Raw genomic sequence first — 24,692 nt, forward strand, 5'->3', positions numbered from 1 at the left:
CTATATGCTGAATCCTTCACTTTTATCAAAACCCGCAATTAAGTCTGCCCTGGTACTTTTTATAAATGCAAACACTATTAACAACCTTGTTACCTGAAATATATTTAACTAAGATCTAATAAAATAAGACTACAATGACCAGTAATAAAAAAAATTCACATGAATATATAACCCAGGGTTCCTCCTCCAGAAAGAGAACTATGAAGTATTGAAGTAACACACACACACACACACACACACACACACACACACGGCCTTTTGTTTCCTTGTACACCTGTCAGTAGTCTCAAGCACTGATGTTGCTCTCCACTTGCTACATAAACAAGGACTGAAAAATAAAATGGGAAGGACATCAAGCGAGAGTTTTCCAATTTGCTTCTTTGTTACCCCAGAAATTATGTTAACGGCCAGTTACCCCTTGATGTGGAGCAAAGAGCGAGGAGTGCTCAGAGGACAATGCTGCGGCAGCTGCCTGCTGCAGGGACAGGTCACTGAATGTTCTTACAGATATAAAAGCATCAGGCCAGTGTCCTGGGACTTCACTACCAACTCCACCAGGGCCCTCTTCAAACAGCCCAGAGACCTGGGGCAGGGGCACTCCAGTCCTGGCTCCTCCCTAACTGGTTGTTCCCCTCGGACAATCACACTGGCTCCTCCACCTGGGCCGTAAGGGGCTGACCTGCATCAGTGATTCTGAGACTGGGGGATCTGGTAGAACAATAAAATTCTACTTGAAAATAAAAAATCTGAAGTCCAACAGAGGTTTGCCAATGTTGCATTCTTCTTTAATCAACATATAAATAAAGCAATAACAAAAGCCAAAAGCCAACACAGACATAATGCTTCCAGCCACCCTTTATTGGGAAGATTTGTGTGTGTTTTTTATGATGAAAGATTTCCTTTTATTCTGCCTATTTTGGAAGTGTGGGACTGTCCTTCAAGTCTCTTAATGTCCCTCCAATTATTTGATCCTTTATTTATTTACACTAGAGGCCCGGTGCATGAAATTCGTGCACGGGAAGGTTGGGGGCGGGGGGAGTGTCCCTCAGCCCAACCTGCACCCTCTCCAATCTGAGACAGCTCAAGGGATGTCCGACTGCCTGTTTAGGCCCGATCCCACCAGGCAGTCGGACATCCCTCTTACAATCCAGGACTGCTGGCTCCCAACTGCTCACCTGCCTGCCTTCCTGATTGCCCCTAACTGCTTCTGCCTGCCAGCCTGATCACCCCCTAACCACTCCCCTGCCAGCCTGACTGATGCTTAACTGCTCCCTTGCCAGCCTGTTTTCCCCCAACTTCCCTCCTCTGCCGGCCTGGTCACCCCTAACTGCCCTCCCTTGCTGGCCATCTTGTGGTGGCCATCTTGTGTCCACATGGGGGCAGGATCTTTGACCAGATGGGGGCAGCCATCTTGTGTGTTGGAGTGATGGTCAATCTGCATATTACTTTTATTAGATAGGATAGAGGCCTGGTGCACGGGTGGGGGCCAGCTGGTTTGCCCTGAAGGGTGTCCCGGATCAGGGTGGGGGTTCCCTTGGGGCATGGGGTGGCCTGGGCGAGGGGCCTGTGGTGGTTTGCAGGCCGGCCACGCCCCCTGGTGACCCAAGCGAAGGCCCTGGTATCTGGGGTTTATTTATCTTCTACAATTAAAACTTTGTAGCCTGGAGCGGAGCCAAGCCTTCTGCTTGCTCTGTGGCAGCAGCCATTTCTATTGGGATTCATGTATCTTCTATAATTGAAACTTTGTAGCCTTAAGTGGAGGCCTGGGCCCACCAGGGTGTGCAGAAAGCTTGGCTTCCTCCATCGCCGGGGGCAACCCTAGCCTCCTGCTCTTTCCAGCTCCGTGGCTGCCGTGGCTGCTGCCATTTCTGTTTAGGTTTATGTATCTTCTATCATTGAAACTTTGTAGCCTGGAGTGGAGGCCTAGGCCGGCAAGGGCAGCCGGAAAGCTTGGCTTCCTCCATTGCCGGGGAAACCCAAGCCTCCCTCCTGCTCTCTGTGGCAGTAGCCATCTTGGTTGATTTTATTTGCATATTCGTTCCTGATTGGCTTGTGGGCATGGCTTGTGGGCATAGCAGAGTGATGGTTAATTTGCATATTACTCTTTTATTAGATAGAATATTTTCCTCTGTATTTGAAACATTGTTTTTACACTGGATTATCTGGGCCAGTAGTTCACCCAAACAGTCCATATATCCTGTAGATTCTTGACCTTCTTTGGGACATGGGTCCCTTCAGCAGTCTACTAAAACTTATGCAGCCTTTCCCCAAATAATACTTTTAAACAAATAAAAAGGAATACATGGCATTACAAAGAAAAGCAATATATTTAAGTACCAATATCAAAATACTAAAATACACAAATTCATGATATAGCAATAGATATGCTTTCCTATTACAACATTAAATATCAAGCTCTAGTGGTGATACTAATGATTATAATTTCAAGCACTGATGAGCATAAACGATATTTCAAGATATCTGCAACAACTCTGTTATATGAAAATATTTTTTATTTCTGTTGATGATAAAGTCACAGGTATTACTAATGCTCTTGTGGTTTCACTAGAAGATAATAAAAATAAAAATGCATTTTCCTTCCAAATTAAATGTTATATTCTCCTATAATTCAGAAACAGAAAATCCCCCCTCCCCATCCTAACACCTCTACTTGATTTGTTTTATAGCTCATTTCATTCCCCATTGTACTGCATAACTGCATACATAGGTGATGTGTCATTTTGACACAGGGGCACATGTCAATGAAAAGAAAGTCATCTTCTCAGCCTAGTCCCCCAGCCACCCCACTGCCCCCTCCCTGCCCAGAGTCAATCACTGTTACCAATATCTTGGGTATCTTTGCCATCTATTGAATGTTTCATTTAAAACAGCATTTTGTTTAAATTATATAAAACTTTCTTCTGCAATGAAATTACTTTATACCTTTTTTTAAGAGTCATTATCTTTCTCCTCCATCCTATTTGACCAGCACCATTTATATTCTGCTGATCATCCTTGGGTAGCTGGGTCCCCTTCTCTTGGTTTCCATGGCTTACTTGTTACTCTATTCACCCTCTGAGCTCAGGTCACACTATTGGGACACTTTGAACAGCAACAACTCCATGAGCCTGGGATGGGTCCAGCTGGCTGGCTGGCTGTCCTCTGCTGAGGTACCCAAGAAAACCTCTCAGCACCAACCCAGCCTCCTCAGCAGCAAAAAAAGAATGTTCGGATGAGAAGAAAGCAGCCAGTCTCTGAAACCCATTGGGAGCACTTTCAGGGCAGCCATAAGACAAAACAAAAGGAGAGCGAGCGAGAGCGAGAGCGAGAGCAACCTCCAGTCATCTCATCATATCATAAAATAAAGGATAATCAGCCCTAGCCGGCTTAGCTCAGTGGATAGAGCATCAGCCTGCGGACTGAAGGGTCCCAGGTTCGATTCTGGCCAAAGGCACATGCCTGGGTTGCAGGCTCGATCCCCAGTGGGGGGCGTGCAGGACACAGCCGATCAATGATTCTCTTTCATCATTGATGTTTCTATCTCTCTCTCCTTCTCCCTTCCTCTCTGAGATCAATAAAGAAATATATTTTAAAAAATAAAAAATAAAGGATAATCTTCCAAAATAGGACAATTAAAACCTCATAATAAAAGGACAAATCTCCCCACAAAAAGGCAGCTAGTAGACCATAATCATACATACAGTAATAACATGCAGAGAAAAAGGAGCCAATGGAGGAGAGGAAAAGCTAGAGAAATACTAGAGAAGACTTTCTCTACCTTGCAGAAACTTCCATAGGCAGGTGGAAGAGCTTGTTCGGTTCCAAGTTAAGAATGATTGTAAAAGACACATATCAATGCAAACTCTGGTACTTGTTGAATAGAGAAAAGCTGCTGATTTTATGCGTATATCTTGTAATCACTCATCTTACTATATTTCCTCCTCAATTTAGTTAGTTTTTTCTTAATAGAGTCTACAGGGTTTTCTCAAAGTTATCATCAGCACAAAAAGGAAAGTTTATCTTTGCTTTTTCAATATTTACTCCATCCTTTTGTCTTGTATTTTCTAGAACCTCTAAAAGTCTGTTAATAGTTGTCACTTCTGATTTTAATGAAAAGTCTTGAAAGATTCTAGACAAAAGTGATGTTACCTATAAAGAAAAGAGAATTAGTCTGGCATCAGACTTCATCTGCACTCTACTGAGAGAAAAGAATGGCATTCCTAAAATTCTGTACCCATATGAGGTACCATTCGACTTTCAGAGTAAAAGGAAATATTGAAAGTAATTTAATAACAACAATGGTACCCTTATAGCACTCTTATTCAGTGCTAGGTTCTATTCTAAGTATTACCCTTATTGTGATCATGTGCCTATAAAAGTAGCTGCAATTAATTCCTTCCTTCCCTTTCCATTCATACCATTCCTCCAACTCAAGGTGGAGTCTAGTCTCCCATCTCATAGAAACTGGTAGTGTCACTGTGCCAGTTCCAAGCCAAAACACTATAAAGAGTGTCCATCTTCTGCCTCTCAGAGCTCCAAGTTCCCAAGTAAGAAATCCAGGCAACTCTGATGGAAAGAGAGATGACATGAAGGAAAACTGAGACATGTGAGTGAAAAAGCCATCTAGGACATACAGCCCAGCTGAATCTTCAGAGGATTCCAGCCCCTGCTACTATGTTGACGCCAACCACATGAGAAAACTTCAAACAAGAACTGCTCAGCTAAGCCCAACCAACCCACAGAACCATGGGAGATAATAATAAGTTATTTTGTGGTCGATCACCAGAATGCTTACACCAACTCATTCGGTCATCACAATATTCATATAAGGTAGCTATTATCAGTAACCCCATTTTATGGATAAGGAGACTGAGGCACAGAGAAGTTAAATAACTTTCCCAAGTTTATACAGCTAGAAAGAAAATCATTGAGAAATGCAAAGATTAAAAATTAAATAAACTTCACGCTTCATAATTTTCTCAATAAAAATATTGAGAAAGACTCTAATGCAACTAAAGTGAGTCAGAGCTGACTTTAAGATAGAGGAAAAGGGAAAAAAGAGAAATAAAACAGTGGTGAGAAGTGTATCATGTAAATATATTGTGAAATCTAAATAGCTAATATTACCATTATTGAGAACATACAAATTAAACATCAAAACTACTAAAATAAGAGACGAATTGCAAGGCTATCATAATAGTACAGAATGAAAGAAAGCCTAGGAGCTGGAAAGGAGCAAGGCTGGAGCCAGAAGCAGGAAAAAGCAGTGAAAACATTCTAAAGTTCTTGGCATGAATTTGTGCAAGATATAAATTAAGGAAACTGACTTGACACCTAGAAAATTGAATAGACCAATTACCATAGAGGAAATTGGAAAAGTGTTTAAATTTCTAGCATTAAAAAAGGAAGCATATGACTTATCAAGAATAGTAATATGTTATTTAAGTTGTATAAGACTATAGAAACATAGAGAGAGCCCCTAAATCCACTTTATAAAACTGGCTTAGCCTTAAAAGTCCAATAAAAAAAACTACAGAGCAATCCCATTTATACATATTTTCAAAAATCTAAATAATATATTAGCAAGTACAATCCAAAAGTAGACAAAGTGAATATTGCCAATGATTGAGTGGAGTTAACACCAGAGAGGCAGTTTCCACACCAGCAAATCCATTAACATCATTCATGATAGCAACAAATGCATGGAGGAAAAGCAGTTGCTTACATCAATAGGCTCCATAAAAGCATCTGGTAAAATTCTACAGCCATTTTTAATAAAACTCCAAATAAAATATAAGTAGAAATAAACCTCTTGAGTGTACAAATAACTATTTTTTAAAACCAATTGCAAATATCATTTCAAACAATCAAATGCCAGGAATAAGATGCTATGCCTGCTATTATCATTACAACTGAACAGTGACATTAAGAAAACAGTTGATATAAGTAGAGTGAATAAAAAGATATAGATTTCCCTTTTAAATACTAATGTTATGTTTATATGCCTAGACACTTTATACCAATTTTAAAATAAAAACTACTAGAATCAATGAAGGAGTTCCATCAGGTGGCTGGAAAATTTTAGCTTTTCTCCACATTTGCAGTAAAAAATTTAAAAATATAATAGCATGAAAATGAAAAGAAAAAAATACTTAAATTCAAATGTTATATATGCATTTAATACAGTGCCAATTATAGTGGATATAATAAAACTAGAGGCCCAGTACATGAAAATTCGTGCACTCGGGGAGGGGGCGGTCCCTCAGCTTGGCCTGCGCCCTCTTGCAGACTAGAAGCCTTTGGGGGATGTCTGGCTGACAGCTTAGGCTCACTCTAGCTGATGAGCGTCCCACCCCGCCCCTCCCCCCATTCACCCCTCCACCACCTCCAGTCTCAGCACCACCTGCTCGCTGGCCTGGCCCCCCCACCCACCAGTCGTTTTGCCGTTTGGTCAATTTGCATATTAGGCTTTTATTATATAGGATCCTAGGCAAGATTAAATGTACAAAAATTGGCAAGAAATTTTTGAAAAAGAATAATGAGGGGTGGATCATACCAGACTTAAATCCATCCAAATCAAACAGGGAATAAATAGCAGAACAGATTGAGGAGCCTAGAAATGAATCCCAGAATCCTTTCTGGAGTAAACCCCACCTGATCCTGGCAATATTCACAGATAGAAGTCTCTATCAGACAAAGCAAGCACTGTGATGTGTTGTGGAGAGAACAGCTTATTGATAAATGGCACATGCACAACTGACTATGCATATGGGGAAAAAGAAATAGGTGGGGCTCCTACCCCCCATTCTACATGAAGTCATTAAAGAGAATGAGTTAGCTCTATGCTCTCTCAAGTGGAGAAGTCCATGACATATGACTGAGCAAGAAAAATAAGATTCAGAGAACATGTTACAATTTTGGAATGTCTTGCCCACCATTCAGAACTGTAGATGCTGGGTCCAAAGGACATGACTAACACTGCTTTGCAGGATGCCTTTTTGTACAAAACAAAACATAAATATACACATGTGTGATAGTTATAGAGACACAGTGAGAAAAATCGAGTTATATACTTGTTCAGTACTAGTTGATGTTGGAGAGGGGCAGTCCTGGATGAGAAGGGAGGGAAGAACAAACAATGTATTTTTTAAAAGGTCCCAACAATAAATACAGAATGTACAGTTTATCTAATTTGTGTGTGTGTGTGTGTGTGTGTGTGTGTGTGTGTGTGTGTGTGTAAGAGAGAGAGTGGGGGGGAGGGAGGGAAAGAGAGAGAGAGAGAGAGAGAAATGAAAGTGTGGCCACCTAAATGTTATTCATGATTATCACAGGGGCAGGAATTTCAAATGATTTTTACTTTATATAACCAAGGGAAAAACAAGTTTTATTATCAAAAAATGGTTCAAAATTATAAAGTACAAACATAGGGATAATAACTTAATTTTAAAATAGATTGTAAATGAATGCCAAGTCAGAGGTTCTTCAAAACCTTCTTTGTGAGGTTTAAATAGGTGGGGAAGGAAAGCCCCTCGCACATGCTTGACAAAGACTAAAGATCACTGCTATTGTCCCGATTCCAGACGTTTAGAGGTCACTGTTGACAACTCTGTCTAAAAGTACAACCTTAGGGGCCCAGGGCAAAGGGAAGCCCATAGAATCTCTAATGGCTCTAAAACAGGCATCCTCAAACTGCGGCCCGCCGAGGACATTTATCCGGCCCGCCGGGTGCCGCTGCCTGTCCTGCTTAGCAGCCGACTCGTCCCGGGCCCGCAGTGCGCATAGGAATTTGTTCATAGTGTGTTTTTTTTTTTTTAAAACTATAGTCCGGCCCTCCAACGGTCTGAGGGATAGTGAACTGGCCCCCTGTTTAAAAAGTTTGAGGACCGCCCTAACTGGTTTGGCTCAGTGGATAGAGAGTCAGCCTGCGGACTCAAGGGTCCCAGGTTCCATTCTGGTCAAGGGCATGTACCTGGGTTGCGGGCACATCCCCGGTAGGGGGCGTGCAGGAGGCAGCTGATCGATTTCTCTCATCGATGTTTCTAACTTTCTATCCCTCTCTCTTCCTCTCTGTAAAAAATCAATAAAATATATTTAAAAAATAAATAAATAAAAAGTTTGAGGACCCCTGCTCTAAAACCACTTTCACGCAGAGGAAAGAATATAGTCTGATTTCCTCAGTGCAACTGCACTGTGGGAAGAGATGACATCATGTGAATTAAGAGCTGAAGCGAAAACATTTGCTTCTGACTTTCCAAACAGTAGGTCTTAGGTACTGCTGTCACCCTGCTAGAGACGTGACAGTGTAAGCTGATTACCACACTTTTTATTCCAGGCGTTGAGCCACCTGATTTGTAAGCAGGCTTTGTGTAATATCTCCCTACCACCCGCATCAGGCATGGAGCAGCCCTCAATCTCACTGGGCACCTTGGTATTCAAACCCTACCACAAAGGAAAGCAAATCGCCCTGTTACTGCCCAATCTTTAGCAATCCGCGCTTCAAAGCCTCAGGAGCTAATAGATGGTAATAGATTCCAGGAGAATTTAGAAATCCCTGTGGCTAAAATACTTTTTAAAATGCATCCAGGCTTTCTAGCTGGGGAAAGCTAATCTCATCTTCTCTTACGGTACAGTGCAACCCAGATCCCTTAATCTTCCTCAGATTTGTGCATAATACCCTCTGATGTTCAAGTAACGCCATGTCCAAAAAAGCAGCTCCTTAATGCACCCCTGGGTCTGCAGCCCCCAGCTGCCCACACAGTGAGAGCAGGACCATGCTTGGCTCGCTCCCTGCCTGGTGGGCTGCTCTGTCTACCCGCTGTCCTCTAGGCCCTCTAGCTCTGTGAGCCTTAATTCTTCATGACCTGGTTATTTAGCACCTTCTAAAATCCTGACAGAGCCAGGATGAGGCTATTTATTTTCAAAATGTATGCTTCTGTAGTTGTGAGGAGGAAATACTCTTACCTTCACACAGTGAAGAGCTTTGAATTCATCTGCTCACCACAGTCATTTATGACTAGACTGACTTCACTAGCCTTGCTGCTGACAAATGCTAGAAACACAAGAAAGAGTTTTAAATGGAAACTCTTGAAGCTAAATCAGGCCTCAAAATACATCTGATGGCATCTATTTAAGTGTAACACTAAAAGGCTATAGACGCATAGATGGATTCAAAACCCTGATTATAATTACCACGAAAAGGGGCTTTTAGACTTATCACAGCATCATCCTAACTTTGGAAGTAAGAAAAGATTTATGTGAGGCTGTACCTGAACCAGGTGGGTATATCAAAGAACACAGACTATATACTTTTCATTGCATGCCGGGGCCAATGTGCACGTATTATTCTTTCTAGTGGGGCCCTACATAAAGCAATCTTCTTTCCGTTGACAGGGAACTTTTCCTAGGGATCAAATTTGGACCCAAGGATTTCAAAAGAATATTCAGTAGTTTTGTATAACCTCAAAAGAAATGACAAAACACTTCATATGGCAGCATCCTGTTTATGTCAATGGGAATAATACTCACTACTATGCGATCACAGCCCTCTGTTTTCCTCCTGGGAATTTAAAATCACCACATCAATTTCTCAGGAGTTGGGAGAAAAGCTGAGACATGCTGAGCACTCACAGATTCCACCCTCCTTATTTTAAGTCCCAGTGACCTTCTAGAAATTATTTCCTACAACCCTGTAGATGGTGCCTTTGCACCCCACTTACACCCCCACACACTGTGCTCTGACTGCCCTGGAGCAAGTGCTTCCTCTGTGAGTTCTAACCTCTGCCATAACACCCTCTGCTGTGGACTGTACTGTCCCTCACACATTCTTATTTTGAAGCCCCAACCTCAATATGATGGCACTGGGAGATGGGGTCTTTGGGAGGTGATTAGGTTTAGATGAGGCCATAAGGTGAGGCTCTCTGATAGAATTAGTGTCCTTATAAGGAGAAACACCACAGAGCTTGTTCTTTTCTCTCTCCCATGTGAAGACTCAGCGAGAAGGTGGCCAGCTACAAGCCTGGAAGAGAGCCCTCACCAGAAATCAAAGCAGCTGGTATCTTGATCTTGGACTTCCCAGGCTCAAGAACTTTGAGAAACACATCTCTGTTGTTTAAAGACACCCAGTCTGTGGTATTTTGTGGCTGAGGGATTTGGCACTGCTGCAATAATTCCAAGTAGAATTGTCCCAGGGAATTTTCCAGAAAGTAAAAAAAAAAAAAAAAAAAAAAAAAGACGTAGCCTGTCTCTAAGTAGGTCAGAGGGCCACTAAACAAGGTCAGAATAAGCCAGCATGGAAATTTGCAATGAAATGGAACCACCGGAAATGCTCAATGAGTTGAAGATAGAAACAGAGGACAAGCTAGGCCTCCCTATATTTCCTATACCAGTGAGAAGCAGCATTTAGTTTTGAGGCAGGATAGTAAGTAGCTAGGAAAATTCCTTGGCAAGTGGAATGGGAAACTGAGACAGCTGATTCAAACTGGCCTTATCCAGCACCCTGACTCACCTGCCTCCTTCTCCCTTACGCAGAACAATGAGGTTCTGGTCAGCATCAAATAATCTTAGGAACAAAGCCTCAGGTCTATTGACCACAGAGACAGAGTTTTGGCCAAACTAGAGATAATATCTAGGCCTCAATTGTGTTTCAGCTCCGGGCCCAGAAAAACAGCAAAAGCAAACAACACAACCCCATGGCTGACATCAGGACCAGATGCAATGACCAATGATCCCCTACTCTAGCACTGACCAATCAGTAGAGACTATGACCCTGAAAGGACACACCTGGAAAGCTGATGAGTATTCTATTGAGATCTGCCCCTGAGACCTCCCCCAAAATCCCCTCCTTTTAGAAAACAGATAAAAACCCTTAAGACAAAGGACTCAATATGCACTCTCTAGAGTATGCCCACTCCTTTCTTCAGGCATGTGTCTTTGCTTGCTTTCTTCTAAGCTCTAAGAGCCTTTCTTTTGCCTCTATAACTTGTTCCCTGCATCCATGTAACCCTGTTAGCTCACTTCTTCTGCTTCTTTGTCTTTCTTTTTTTTTCCTTTTTTTTTCTTTATTGATTAAGGTATTACATATGTGTCCTTATCCCCCCCCCCCACTTCTTTCTCTTTTTTTTAAATATATTTTTATTGATTTCAGAAAGGAAGGGAGAGAGTTAGAAACATCAATGGTCAGAGAGAATCATTGATCAGCTGCCACCTGCAAAACACCACTGGAACGAACCCGCAATCTTGGTACGTGCCCTGACTAGGATCCAAACCGTGACCTCCCGGCTCATAGGTCAATGCTCAAGCCCAACCGGGCTGCCTTTGTGTCTTTCTCTGTAAGAGGTCAAGGCAGCTCTCTGAGCAGCATGCTCAAATCTTCTCTTCAAGTGTCCTTTCATTTCACATGCTAAAGTTTAGATGAGATGAGGCTAAACAAACTTCCTCTTGCACTACAGTTCTTGGCTCTGAATTCCTTCTTTGCCAAACTTAAGAATCAAGAGCCCACATCGTGGCTAACAGCTTCACAACATTGTGTGGGTGCCCCCCTGAAGGACAAGGGTATCCTACCTACCTTTCAAAAGAATAGACAAGGTATTATTCAGAGTCGAGATGAAGTAATTAGGTGCTGAGAGTCAGAGGTCAGAAAGTCAGACTAAACAGTAGAGCTACAAAGCTAAAGATTTTCAAAATTGGCCATAGCTTCTTTTGGATCTTCAATATAGAGCATTTTGAAAGTTACTCAAGATCCAAAATCTGAGTGAATTACCTGGATAGATTATCTCCTGAAAAGGAATTCAAAACAAAATAATTATAATCAACTGCATCTAATTAACCAGCAGCACATAATGCTTTCCAAAGTGTTTAGATATATATAATTCTAATTAGAAAAATATTGGAAGGTTAAATGCTACATAGTCAAGAGCCAGGGAAAGACAGGGACCTGCTAATGTGATCCCCAGAGAGGAAGCCAGCATGCTAGCAACGCAAATGCACCAGTCCAGCACTGGAGTGCATCCACTGCACCACAGCCTCAGAGAGGGCTTAGGGCTCCTGTCCTAACAGGACACAGGCAGTCTGGAGCAGGGGGAGGGACTAATTAGAAACATGAAGCTGATCCACCTCCACTCAAGGAGGAGATCAACTTTTCATTGAATAAAAGACTTTACAGACCAAAAGTGAAGATAGCAAACCAAAGCCCCATTGCAGTGACAGGTCAAAACCCTTAATCCAAGTGACCTTTCCTGCTATTCAAATGCAGCCATTGTGATGAGAAAATGCCTGGATTCAGTTTGTAAGCCAAGGGCGGACAAGCACAGATGTTCCCTGAGGCCATTCATTAATGCGTGGGGCCATTTTGGCTTCTGCTTCTAATTTTCATATTTCTCTTATTTGGTTCTCATCCTCTAAATGCCTAACTTGGTCACTCCCTGAAGCCAGCTTCATGCCTGTTGGTGACTATAACATTTTTATGTCTTAAGATTTTAACTTCTTCAGATGTTTTAATATGAATAAACCCAGGAAAACATTAGCAAATCAATTCACAGAGACAGAGGACGGCCCCCTCTTCCCTCCCATCCCTACTTCTGTTCCCCACCCTGTAGAACTGGCCTGGTCTCTCTATTATACCCAGGACAGTGTTTCTGCCATGAAAGATCTTCCTAGGAAAAGGTTAGGGAGATTCTGATCAGAATGGAAGTTAAGAACAGTGATGGATGGGATGTCACAAAGCAACTACAATTTCCTAAGTCTTTAAAAGCTGAGGCTTAGGATATTTTTTACCTCCTCTAGACACTCTCCCCTCCCCCTAAAATAATGCACAGCTGACCTTTAAGTCCTTTGTTGTAACTTGATCTGGCAATGCCCACTGTAAACCTTAACAAAGTGTGCAGTACAGTACCAGCCCATTCTGTTGGACAAGGAACTTTCTAGAACTTTCGCAGTCCTTCCAGGAGAGATGAGAGATAATCCTAGCATTAGCAAGGATTAAGTTCACCAGGTTGTTGAGAATTTTTAATCTTCCTTTTAATGTAAGTCATGGTACCATTAACTTGTATGCTATTGAAAACAGGTTTAGTTGAGCAGCTCATAAAATAACAACATAAAGAAGGAGAAAACTTATTTGACTCAGTGAAGCTAAGAATATGGAAAGAACAGATTTCAAATCTAGCTAACAATCATCTTATATAAAGAAATCCAAGCATTCAGCAAGAATTACCTGACTCTTCTTCGCTTCTCCCTCCCATCACATCTCTGCCTCCTCCACCTCACCCTCATCCCCTTGCCCCTGCTGTTGAGTTGTAAAAATTCCATGAGCATTAAACAATCCCCAGATATGTTCTTCTGACACATCAATTATGTAAAAGGACTTCCTTATGTGTGGCTTTCCTTAATTCAGGAAGATGGAGCCCAGTACTTCTCAACCTTCAACCACCCACCAATTTCAAAGTAGAGCAAATACCTATTCAAGAGAGCTTGGGATTCAGCCCAAGGTAGAAAACAGAAATTTCCTTGATGCTTCATGTTTTATTTTTTTAAATATTAATTGTATTCTACTCCATAACATATTCATCTGTTTTCAGATAAAACAATATGTTTTCTGAATTCATGTGAAATAAATGCTTCAGGAAGCTATACAAGGTTAATCCTTTGTGTATTGTGGTACACTGTGAGCATCAATTTACATATCTTCTATTTCCATTCAGATTCACTCAAACCTTTAATCTCCTTCATTTTTGTAGATCAGCTTTAGAAAAAAATAAGGTGAGAGAAAGGTAGTTCAACATGTTTAATTATTTAAATAAAAAAACTCATTGTGTAGAAACATTTAGAAGAAAGAGAGAATTTCAGTTTTACTCTTTTCCCTGTTTTCCTCTGGATACTGTAGAGGAGGTGGAAGCCAGAATTTTTGCTATGTTCCCATTGCCTTTTTCCTGGGCCAAGCAGGAAGTCTATCTCAAGTAGTTTAAGGAGGTTAACTCCCCCAGCACCTGTAAAGAGGGTGGCACCTGACGCAGACCTACATGGAATATGTCTCACCTCAGCTTCAAATGTTGGTTCAGGAAAGCGCATGTCAAACCTTTCAAACCAACCAAAGCCAACCAGTGAACACCCCAGCACTTCTGCCTCAAAGGTCTTTCCCCTATATTATTACTATCTATACATAACTCTGAGGAAGTCCCTTAACATGTGAAGAAGGCCTCCTGAGAATCAAGCCAATTCATATAAAAGAGGTTCTGAAAGAAAATCCAGTGGAAGAATAGCACAGACTTGTAGAGAGAAAGGAACAGGGAGACATTTATAAAGGGAGAGAGTAAGACACAAAGAGTAGGAGAGAACCGAGTCCTGATGATGCCACTTTTACCCGATTCCACTGCACCTGAAGCCCAACCCCTCAGAGCTCCCACTTGTGTGAGAGGGGAAAAGTCCTCTTTGGCATCAAGTAATTTAAGTGAGGTTCAGCCACTTGTAACTGAACACATTCCAAAATAAAAATAGGAACATGTGATTCTCAACTTCAAATCCTTGAATGCCTCTATCAAATACAGGGTAGGGCAAAGGGAGGTTTACAGTTGTTCACATGGAAAATGATACGAAAATAAATAAATAATAATACAATAACTAACTGTGCTTCTCGTACTCACAACTGTAAACCTACTTTTGCCCCACTCCCGATTTAGCAAAAAAACAAAATCCTTAGTGGAGCACCAAAGTCAACTGCAATCTAGGCTCCACCTTCCATGGATCAAGGATGACTAATGGATGAGCACTGGTTTGGTTAACTACATGCAAAGATAATTGGGAAGATGCTCCAAGTCTTGAAAAAAGATGTCTTCCTGTTTTCTCCATTTACTTCCTTGTTCATAGGCTCTCTTTCCATTGTCTCGCTTATCCACCATTCCTTGTTCTCCTTGCTGGGAGTGCCTCACCCTCATTACCTGCAGAGCAAATGTCCCTCCATCTCCGCTCACGCAGCCTTTTCTCACTGAGGTGCTCACTTCTCCCGACTTCCCTAGTGCCACTCCCAGTGCATGCAGTGCTGTAGCCATTGTTAGCCGGCTGCCTCCACACCCAATTGGACCCATCCTATTCATCTCTGTATTATTGGCATCTAGCATTGCGCCTCCCATATAGTAAATCTTATGTGAATATTTACTAAATAAACAAAAGAATGGATCAGTGAAATTAACCTATATTAGTCAGTGCTACCTGAATAAAAGACAAGGTGAGAAAGGGAATGGAAGTAGATGCCAGTTTGCTTCCTTCCACCTGCAACCCAACCAAGGATGTCCATGACTCAGAAAGCGTTGGCCTAAGAGAGCCATGAAGAGGACTCAATTCACAGGACTAAAAGTATGAAAACATTTTCTTCCCTCTCCTACTATCCACACTCAATCGCAGAAGCTGCCCTTGATTTTACTCATTTCGAAGACACTTTTTGTTCAGATGTTCATATGGGGACTGAGAGTTAATACAAATACAGAGAATCTCAATCTAAGGAAGGGGCTGGCTTTCTGGAAGAGCACCTCAGTGTTGCTGGGGGGACAGTGTCACTGTCATGGCTGGTGCACCGCGAGTTTCACCATTCAGTCTTGCCAATTGCCAGTGCAGCCCCTCGCCTTTCCCGGACACACGGTCCTGCAGTTCTGATGGGGGTGGGGCATAGTGCTATATTTTCATAACGGGGAGCAGGATGCTGGTGGATCAGCCTTCCTTTTTGTGACTACATGCAAAGGTGATTGGAAGAGAATCCGAGTCTCGACAAACGTATCTCCCCATGTTCTCAATATATCAGTATTTCATTGTTTATACTCAACAGGTAGCCAATGTGCATGAGGATCGCAGGCAGCCATCTGCTGCCTGGCGGCCAGCTGCCACCCAGAAAGGGATGTTAGTTTTGTTCTGCCCGAACCTCCCATCCAGTGCTGACGACCACACGCCTTACATCCATTCTCTCCCTTTTCAGAAATTCCATTAGCCTTCAGATTTGTTCTAAAATGCCTATTTTCTGAGTCATTGCTCTTTGCTAAATGAGAAGGCATGGTTCTTCATACTGCCAGCATCATCCTGTGCTACCCGCCTCCTTGTTTTCAGCAGGTGGGAATATGTCCATAAGCAAGGGCCATAATTTCCCTCTGGGAAGCAGGTATTCAAATCCCCACTCTGAGGCTGATAATAAAGGATCTGTTTCCACCCTCAAGGCTGCACTCTGCAATCAGGCTTCTTTTGGGGAAAACAGTTTCTCGCAGCTGAAGGCAAGAGGATGTTATCAATGAGAAGCAGACAATCACGACCTTCCATGTCAATAAATATTATTAAAATTTAAAGCTCACAGCAGATGAGGAATCTGGAAACCATCTCACAAAGAGGGGCAAATTCCTAGGCACCTGTAATGGAAACAGAAATGCTCTAAATCTACTAGTAAGAGCAATCGGAAACAAAACCGATTACCCTGCCATTACTGTTCTGAAGATGGTCCTTTCCTTATAATTATAACTAAGTTCAGGTTAGTCTTCATTCTTCATGCAGGGGTAACTTCCCCCACATGCTATTTATCTTTTTACAGAAGATTCAAAAGGTTAAAATATATGGCTTAGGTTTTAAGGACATTTTCATTGTGGAAAACATAAGGCAACTATAATAGTTAATTACATGTTTGGGGGGAAATTCTTGATGTGTTGCCAAGATGTATTTATTTAGTTGTGCCTGGGGAATAGAGGCTTTGGGAACAGTGGCCAATGTTCTAGAACCAAGTGCTGCCTTAACGGTCCAAAGGAAGTCCCCACCCCACCCCAGCCTCCAAAGCAAGTAGTTCTCATGTTCTCTCTCTTGCTCGTGCTCTCGCTCTGTATACGTAAAGACAAATGTACAATTTCTTTTTAGTGCCAAAGAAAAATCAACCCCCTCTCCTTCCCACTTCCCCATAGTTCTTCTGTTTTGTAAAGAGCACAAACAATGAAGGCTTGACTTCTATCTTTAGTAATCGTGGGGAAAGAAAAAATTCCGTATCTATACAAAAGCAGTGCAGTTGCTTTCACTGAATTCACTGGTCATTTCAGTATAAGAAAATAAATCGCCCCAATTTCCTGGCTGAAAAGACCAGTTTAAGTCCTTGAATTCTTAACAGGAAGCTCACCAAGGTAGCCCTAAGCAGATGTGACCAATATTAGGACTCTGTTGCTGGTTATCCAAATTGCCAGTTTCTTTTGCAAACTAGGGCTTATTTCTGGTTAATACTGTTAAACTCCGATAAATTCAGAATGTCCTTCCTGAGTTTGTCCTCTTGGGGGCTTAGCAGAAGAAGTGTGCCTTTCAGATGTGTCTTGCTCTGAAAGTTGCAGAGAGGGCCTGTGAGGTTGGTTAGCTGAGTTTATGCACAGTGAATAACATGAGGCACCTATGAATAGCCAACCTCACTTAGTCACACTCTGCCTCCTAGAACTTCATGAGCTCCCCCTTCAGGGAGAAGGAGGGACCCAAAGTGAAGCAAGGGGGAAGGAGAGAAAATGAATGAATAGGTTCCCTGAAGCCACTTGAAGGTAGAGGGATGCAGTATTTGCATCTGGACAGAGCCCCGTGGGGAGTGAAAGACATCTCATGGTCTAGTCACAGACAACCATGGTGATATCTTGAGACAGGCTATTCCCTTTGGGCTATTTCCTCTGTGGTGCCAGATGCAACACCAACACCAGCACCCAACTGTGGGAAGCTCCACGTCAAGGGGAATGTTGCCCTGACCAGTGCCCAAGACGCGGACCAGTGCCGGGCCTTTCCACAAGAACAAAGCAGATAATGATGATTCCATACCTACCAGAGAGGACATAAAGGAGACACATCCCTTAGAAGTGCTTTCTCAATTCTCATGACAAACCAACACGGTCGTTCAAGAATTTCTATAACGGATGCCATGCTGAGTTTTCTAAGTCACAGGCAAATGTCTAGGACTTGGTGATCAGAATACTTGGTCTTCCATTTACCAGTATATCGCAAGTGGAAATGTCTCTCCACCTCAACACATAAAACCGGACCCTATATATTTTGCCTGTTTCCTTAGTAAATAAAATATGAACATCGTACAATTGAGATGCTGTCAGAAAATGAAAACCTCACTATGAATGCTTAGATTGAGTAGCACCTGCATTCAGTCAGTCAACAAATATTTAATGGGTTTCTACTGTGTGCTAGGAACAGTGGTGGTAACACAAGTAGGAATAGGAGACAGCCCTCACACTTGAGAAACTTGCAGTATGGAGAAAATGAGCATTTAATGTGATGCTTACTACAGTATGGATTTTTTGAAGAGTACTATTGGACCATGAAGGAAGATTCAATGACTGTCTATGGGAGTTGGGGAAGGCTTCGGAAAAGAAATGACAGTTTAGATACTTAAGGATGAATATATGTTTTATAGTTGGAGAAAGAAGTGTAGGTCATAGTAAGCACACCTTCATGTGGAAACAGTTGTATTACTTACTGGCCTATGTCATCCACTAGGAAATCATCACCACTGTTATCTAAAAACAAATGCATCAATGCTTTAAAATGAAAAGTTGTAAATTGGCTCCATGTATATTCTGTTTATTGTATTTTTACCAAAAAGGTTTCTTTCTATGGTACTGACATAGTTCATGGAAGACCATGACCCATACTGACTGAGCAAGACAAATGCTTCTCTCAATCTAGTTTCCTTATACTTCTTCCTCTAGTCATCTGTTCTTTGGGATCTTTTTAGACTGAACTTACTTTAATCTTTGGACTGCACATGAGGCAACATATATAATCTCAAGTCTCTCTGATGTTAAACTAACATGTCAAGTTTCATTTTGTAGTACATTGATAAAACGGCTAAGGGAAGGCTCATGAAAGCAATCACCTTACCTGAAAAACTGAACTGTAACAATAATTAATGAGACCAAAGATGTGGCTGAGTTCAGCCTAGTGACAAATGAGCATGCTATCAGATAAACACCCATATCGGATAGTTTCTTACCTTAAACACATTTATTGACCTCCTAAACCCTGAGGCATTATTCAAGATGAGTCATCTGATACAGAAAACGTAATATTTTCATGTAATTTACAAAGCACTTATTGGGCTTGGAATAATGGGGAAGTTTCAGAAGTAGAATAGTAGTGATGATTTGACAGCACTGTGGAAATAATGAATGCTATTGAATTGTACAGTTTAAAATGGTCAATTTTACGTTATATATGTTTTACCACAATAAATCATAAGAGCACCCATTGTCACATTGTCTTTATAAAACAGATATTGATATTCAGAGTTATCTATTCTCACCATTTTCCTTCGGGAATATTTTAAAAGATCACCAGCAATTCTCTAGTTATTGCCATATGTACCAGGAAAAACCATGTGTAAAGTTTTAAGAATATAAGAAAACCTCATCTATCTTAAAGAATTCCAGAGGGAGATTAGTCCACAATATTTTCATAGCTTTTTCTTAAATTAATGAAGTAACATTATTAAAACATGCTATCAACTTGAGTACTTACTACTCTTCCATAGACATTCATAAATTACTTCAATTTTTAAGTTTTTATGTCTGACCAAATTTTGTGCATAGTTAAGTTGTTCTGACACTAACTAAATCTTATACAAGATCAGAATCAAACTATTGGAAGATTTAGAAACTCCAGTGATTCATGATATAGTCAGTAACACCAAAATGAGATGCTGACTGATGTCAATGTGAGTGTCATAAAAGTGATTTAGGGTCGCAGAATTGGGTCTACTGGTAAAAGTGGGTAAAAAGAAATAAGCAAATATCCAGAAGGTAGTGTATGTTGAAGAGTTAGTGTAAGAGTCAGCATTTTGAGAAGGAGATGTAACAGTTGAAATTTATTAAACCAACTTCTAATAAGTAGAATAGGAACAGAATTCCAGGAATTGTGTATAACAATAAGAAATAATATAACAAATAACAATAGGAAAATAATCAATTCTACCTTAGAAATTCTAATCATACTTAAAGGAAAATAAGAGATATTTTATCCTAATATTTCTTATGCACATGGCACAATTAGTATCTTATGAGATACAACTACAGAGTAAAACGAATACTTTCATACCTCTTTCCTATTTATAATAATACATTGCACTTAAGGAAATTATAACTTCGCCATGTTAACAAAAGTATTTTTAAGATGTATTTATGACCTGGAAAGCAGCCAGAATTCCATTAGCAAAACTATGTTTTTCCTATTAAGTTAAGTCAATTTAATTTTTAAGTTCTGCAAGAATTTTCTCACCATTAAACTTGCTGCACATTGGACTAGGATTGAAGATGATGAAACTAGTTATGGACAAAGAATATTTAATCTGATCTTTTCTCTCCAGTACTATTCAGAGCAATAAAACATCAAAAAATAAATAGAGATTTGGTGAAGTACTGTCATACCTGAAAATCATCACTAATTACCACTCATTTAAAAAGAGAAGCTTAGCCCTAGCCGGTTTGGCTCAGTGGATAGAACGTCGGCCTGTGGACTCAAGGGTCCCAGGTTCGATTCCAGTCAAGGGCATGTACCTTGGTTGCGGGCACATCCCCAGTAGGAGGTGTACAGGAGGCAGCTGCTCGATGTTTCTCTCTCATCGATGTTTCTAACTCTCTATCCCTCTCCCTTCCTCTCTGTGAAGTATCAATAAAATATATTTTAAAAAAATAAAATAAAAAGAGAAGCGTAATAGAAGAAAAGAATTCTAGACTGCCATTCAGAAGACCTAGATTTGAATCCCACACTTTGACTTCAAACGGTGATTTAATTTTTTATTGATTTTTAGAGAGAGAGAGACAAAGAAACAGAGAGACAGAGAGAGAGAGAGAAAGAGAAACATTCATGTAAGAAAAAACATTTGCTTGCCTTCCACATGCACCCCAACCAAGGATCGAACTTGCAACCTGGGTATATGCCTGACCAGGATCAAACCCACCACCTTCTGGTGTATGGGAAGGCACTCCAACCAGCTGAGCAATACCGGCCAGGGCCAAATTGTGTGATTTTAGAACATCCAACTTGGCCACCCCCCATTGTGTTGTTGGGATAATCAGCATATGAGAAAACACTTGGTAAATAGAACAGTACTGACAAATATACGTTAATACTGATAATAACACCCACCACCAGGATTAGAAATTCATCCACAACATTAGACATCAGTCCATTCATGGTCCTGTTCTCCTGAATGACAACGTTATATCTTTTTTCTCTTCAATGTTCTACTTCCTCAAGCATCTGCCATTCTCTACACTAGTGTCACTGTCTGTTGGAGACCTGTTCTCTCAGTTTTCTGAGAAATTAGAAGAAATCAAAAAACAACTTCCACATGCTCTCACTACCATCTCTACCCACCTGCCAGAATCTATGTCCACTTGGCCTTCCTTCTGCTACAGGGATGGAATGTCCATGTGAATAAAACAGGACAACCTCTCCTGCAGGTCCTCTTTTCCCACCTGCATAACATGCAAACAATTCTCCTCTCAGTATCACTCATTTTTGCTCTCTATCAGTTCAGTACCAGCAGAAAAGATACTGCTGTTTCAGCCATCTAAAACTAGAAACAAAAACAACAATAACCCAAGAGTCCTCTTGACTCTAGTTCCCCTATTTATCTTCATTTTGCACCAAAAATTCTTCAAGAGTCATTTATACTTGTCTGCAGTTCCACTTTGTTTTAAACTCCAAACAAGCATTTTCTCCATTATTCCACCAAAACAATTCTCATGGAGGCCACCTATGACCTCCAGGCTGCTGAATGCAATGGCCAATTCTCAGCCGTCATCTTGATCAACTCCCAGGATCTGACATAACTCATCACGTCATCTTCATAAGCTTTTCTTTACTTGGAGCTGGGACACCTCTCTGTTCTGCTTTTCTTTCTTTTCCGATGGTTGGTGTTTTTGCCTTTCCTTTGCTGTTTCCTCCTCATGCTCATACTCATGATATTCAGAGTCCCAAAGGTCAGTCCCTAGGCCTCTTCTCTTTCCTAATCCTCATCCATCCTTTGCTGATCTCTTCCAGTTTGGTTTTAAATACCATCTATGTGTGTTTTCAGCCTAGCTCTCTCCACTGAGCTACACACATCTGATCCAACTGTCTACTCATCATTTCCTTGTGAAGTTCTAATGCACATAGAAAACTTAAAAGGTCCAACACAGAACTACTGAGCTGTCTCCAAGCGTCAGGGTACCCTACCTCTGTTAATCAATTCTCCACCTCTCCAGTCTTTCAGGTCAAAATGCTTGGAGTATCCTTGACTCCACTCTTGGTCTCAAAAATATACTTTACCCATTCGCAAATAGTTAAAACATATTCCAACCTCTTCTCACCACTCCACTGCCCCATCACCTCTTAATTAGACTACTGTAATACCCTCCCACCTGGTCTCCCTGCTTCCACACTTTGCCCCTCTACAGTCTCTTCTCAGCACAGCAGGCAGTGATTCTTTTTAAAGACGTATCAATTAATGGCTTTCCTCTGCTTATAACACTCCTGTGTCTCTCTTTCTCACTCAGAATAAAATCCAGAGAGCTTACAAAGGCCTCCACCACACCATACAATGCAGCCCCCATGATCTTTCTGTCCACTGTTTGCTATTTCTCAAATGTGACAAGCTCCTGCCTCGGGCATTTGTACTTGCTCCTTCCTCTGTCAGGAATGCTCTTTTCTGAGACCCATATGGTTTGCTTCCTCACTTCTATCAAGTTTTTGTTCAAAGCCACCTTTCTGGTAAAGCCTTCCCTGACCTTATGGAAAACAGCAAATCTCTCCCCATCCGCCTGCTCTGCTTTATTTCTAAGTAATTCTGTACAGTACTTACTTTTCACCTACTACACATTATCATTTATTTTGCTTCCTGTCTATCTCCCCCGATCCCACAGAGGTAAGCTTCCCAAGGGTGGGGTTCTGTCTGCTGCTCCCTGCTTGCATTCCTGGCACTTAGTAGGTTATGCTTGATAAATATTTGTTGAACTAATGAATTAAATTATAGTAACTCATTAATAAATTATAATGAATTAATTATGGAATTAGTCATAAAGGATCTCAGAGATCTAGTCACCCCTTACTTTGAAGTAGGTAAGAAGACAGCGTCCCTTTTTCTAAAACACAACTGACCCCAAAAGGGCCACGACACACCTCAGATCTAAAGGAACAGAGCTGGCCTGGAGCACAGCTGAGCTCAGTGCAGGGCTCCTGCTCCGGGCCGCTCCTGAAATGGAAGACAGACCTGAAGCACCATGAGCTGCACCAGGCAGGAGAATCAATGAGAATCAATTCCCCTGCTGCTGATTTTGGTTGAACCTGATAGAAGGGTGATGCAGAATTTTTTTTCAAATACTAATTATTAAATGGAGGCCTATTCCACTCCACCAAGCATCCTTTGGTAAGATACGTTTTATTCCCATCATTTTACCATTAAACATTTAAGGTGAGTGGTTTGTAAGGATCGGGCTCCCAATGGTCTTCCAGTTTTGAACAAAAGGCCAGAGGCAGATGCTGATGCATAGGTCTGGGTGGTGGCTGACAGGCTCTGCTTTAGCTACTTTCCTCCTGTTCTTGGGCGCAAGTCCTTCAGTTCCCACTGGCTCCCAATTTACAGCTGCTCATCTGGTACTAAACCGGCTGTGGCCTGAATTGACTCTCTGATGATGTCTCTTATGCCCCAAGTTGAGGGAGCCCCTCTACCACACAGACACACCCTCCTGGTTGCTCAACCAACCCAAACTGGTTCATAAAATGCCCAAGAGTCCCTTGGAGAGCAGGTTTCTGTCAATCTAGTGAATGAATACCGTCTTCAACTGGACCAAGATGACCATTAAAATGTTTGCTAATACTCAGTATCCTCAAATAGGATGACTCTCTTACAAAATTCAGTTAATCATGCAGTCAGTACTTTTTGAGTATTTATATTCTCTGCAAGATACTTGGCAAAACACTGTGGAGAAAACAAAGATGTAGGCACGAGATTCCTGGGTGGGGCAGTAAGACATACATTGCAAGACAAAACACACTGTAAAGGTGGGCGAGAAACGCCCTGGAAATAGAAAGAGTGGGCTTGGGTGATAGAGACGGCAACTGCACGGCTGTCAGAGGAGGTTTCATGCGGCAACTGCAGTGTGACCTAAGAGGCTATGTCATTGGAGGGGAAGAAATAAGGCTCATTAAATGCAAGGTAAATTGCTGAGTGTAAGACTTCCCTTGTAACTTCTGCAAACTCTCACTTAAAATCTGTGCAAAAAAACAAACACTTATCAAAAGCAGGAATCATATTATACCTTGCAGATAACAGGAACCATATTATACCTTAAAATATTTGTTAATAAATTAATGAATATTACAATAAGTTAAAATATTGCTGCTAAATTTACCACTTAAAAACAAGAGAACTTAATTGAAGTGACAGGACAAATACTATTATTAAACATTTGATCATGTAAACTCCATTGACTCTTACTATGAATTAGCTATAGCTAGGAGAGTCATTCCTGAGAACAGGTAAAACTAGGCATCACTAGCTCCAGAAAGATACATAATAAAAAGAGGCAAAATGTTGATGAACTGTGTTTGCTGGATTCCCAGGGTAAGGCCCTGAGGTGTGGTGCATGGGAGACACTTGGTGCCTGTGTGATGAATGAATGTAGAGGCTGAGGGAGGCTCCAGGGCAAGAACAATGAGAAAGCCAG

At 41.3% G+C, this 24,692-nt stretch overlaps 1 protein-coding gene across 3 annotated transcripts in view; it reads right to left on the minus strand.

Moving 5' to 3' along the window:
- LYPD6 (LY6/PLAUR domain containing 6) overlaps positions 1-24,692 on the minus strand; it is a 121,323-nt gene that overhangs the window by 54,610 nt on the left and 42,021 nt on the right. The window contains exon 1 of one of the 3 annotated variants that reach the window (XM_080668250.1): positions 16,323-16,369. The exons of the other annotated variants lie outside the window; for them this stretch is intronic. The gene's annotated coding sequence lies outside the window, so the exon portion shown is untranslated. Of the gene's footprint in view, positions 1-16,322; positions 16,370-24,692 lie in introns of those variants that run through there. 3 annotated transcript variants of the gene reach the window in all.

The sequence above is a fragment of the Plecotus auritus genome, assembly GCF_963455305.1.
Source record: "Plecotus auritus genome assembly, chromosome: 5".
Lineage (NCBI taxonomy): Eukaryota > Metazoa > Chordata > Mammalia > Chiroptera > Vespertilionidae > Plecotus > Plecotus auritus.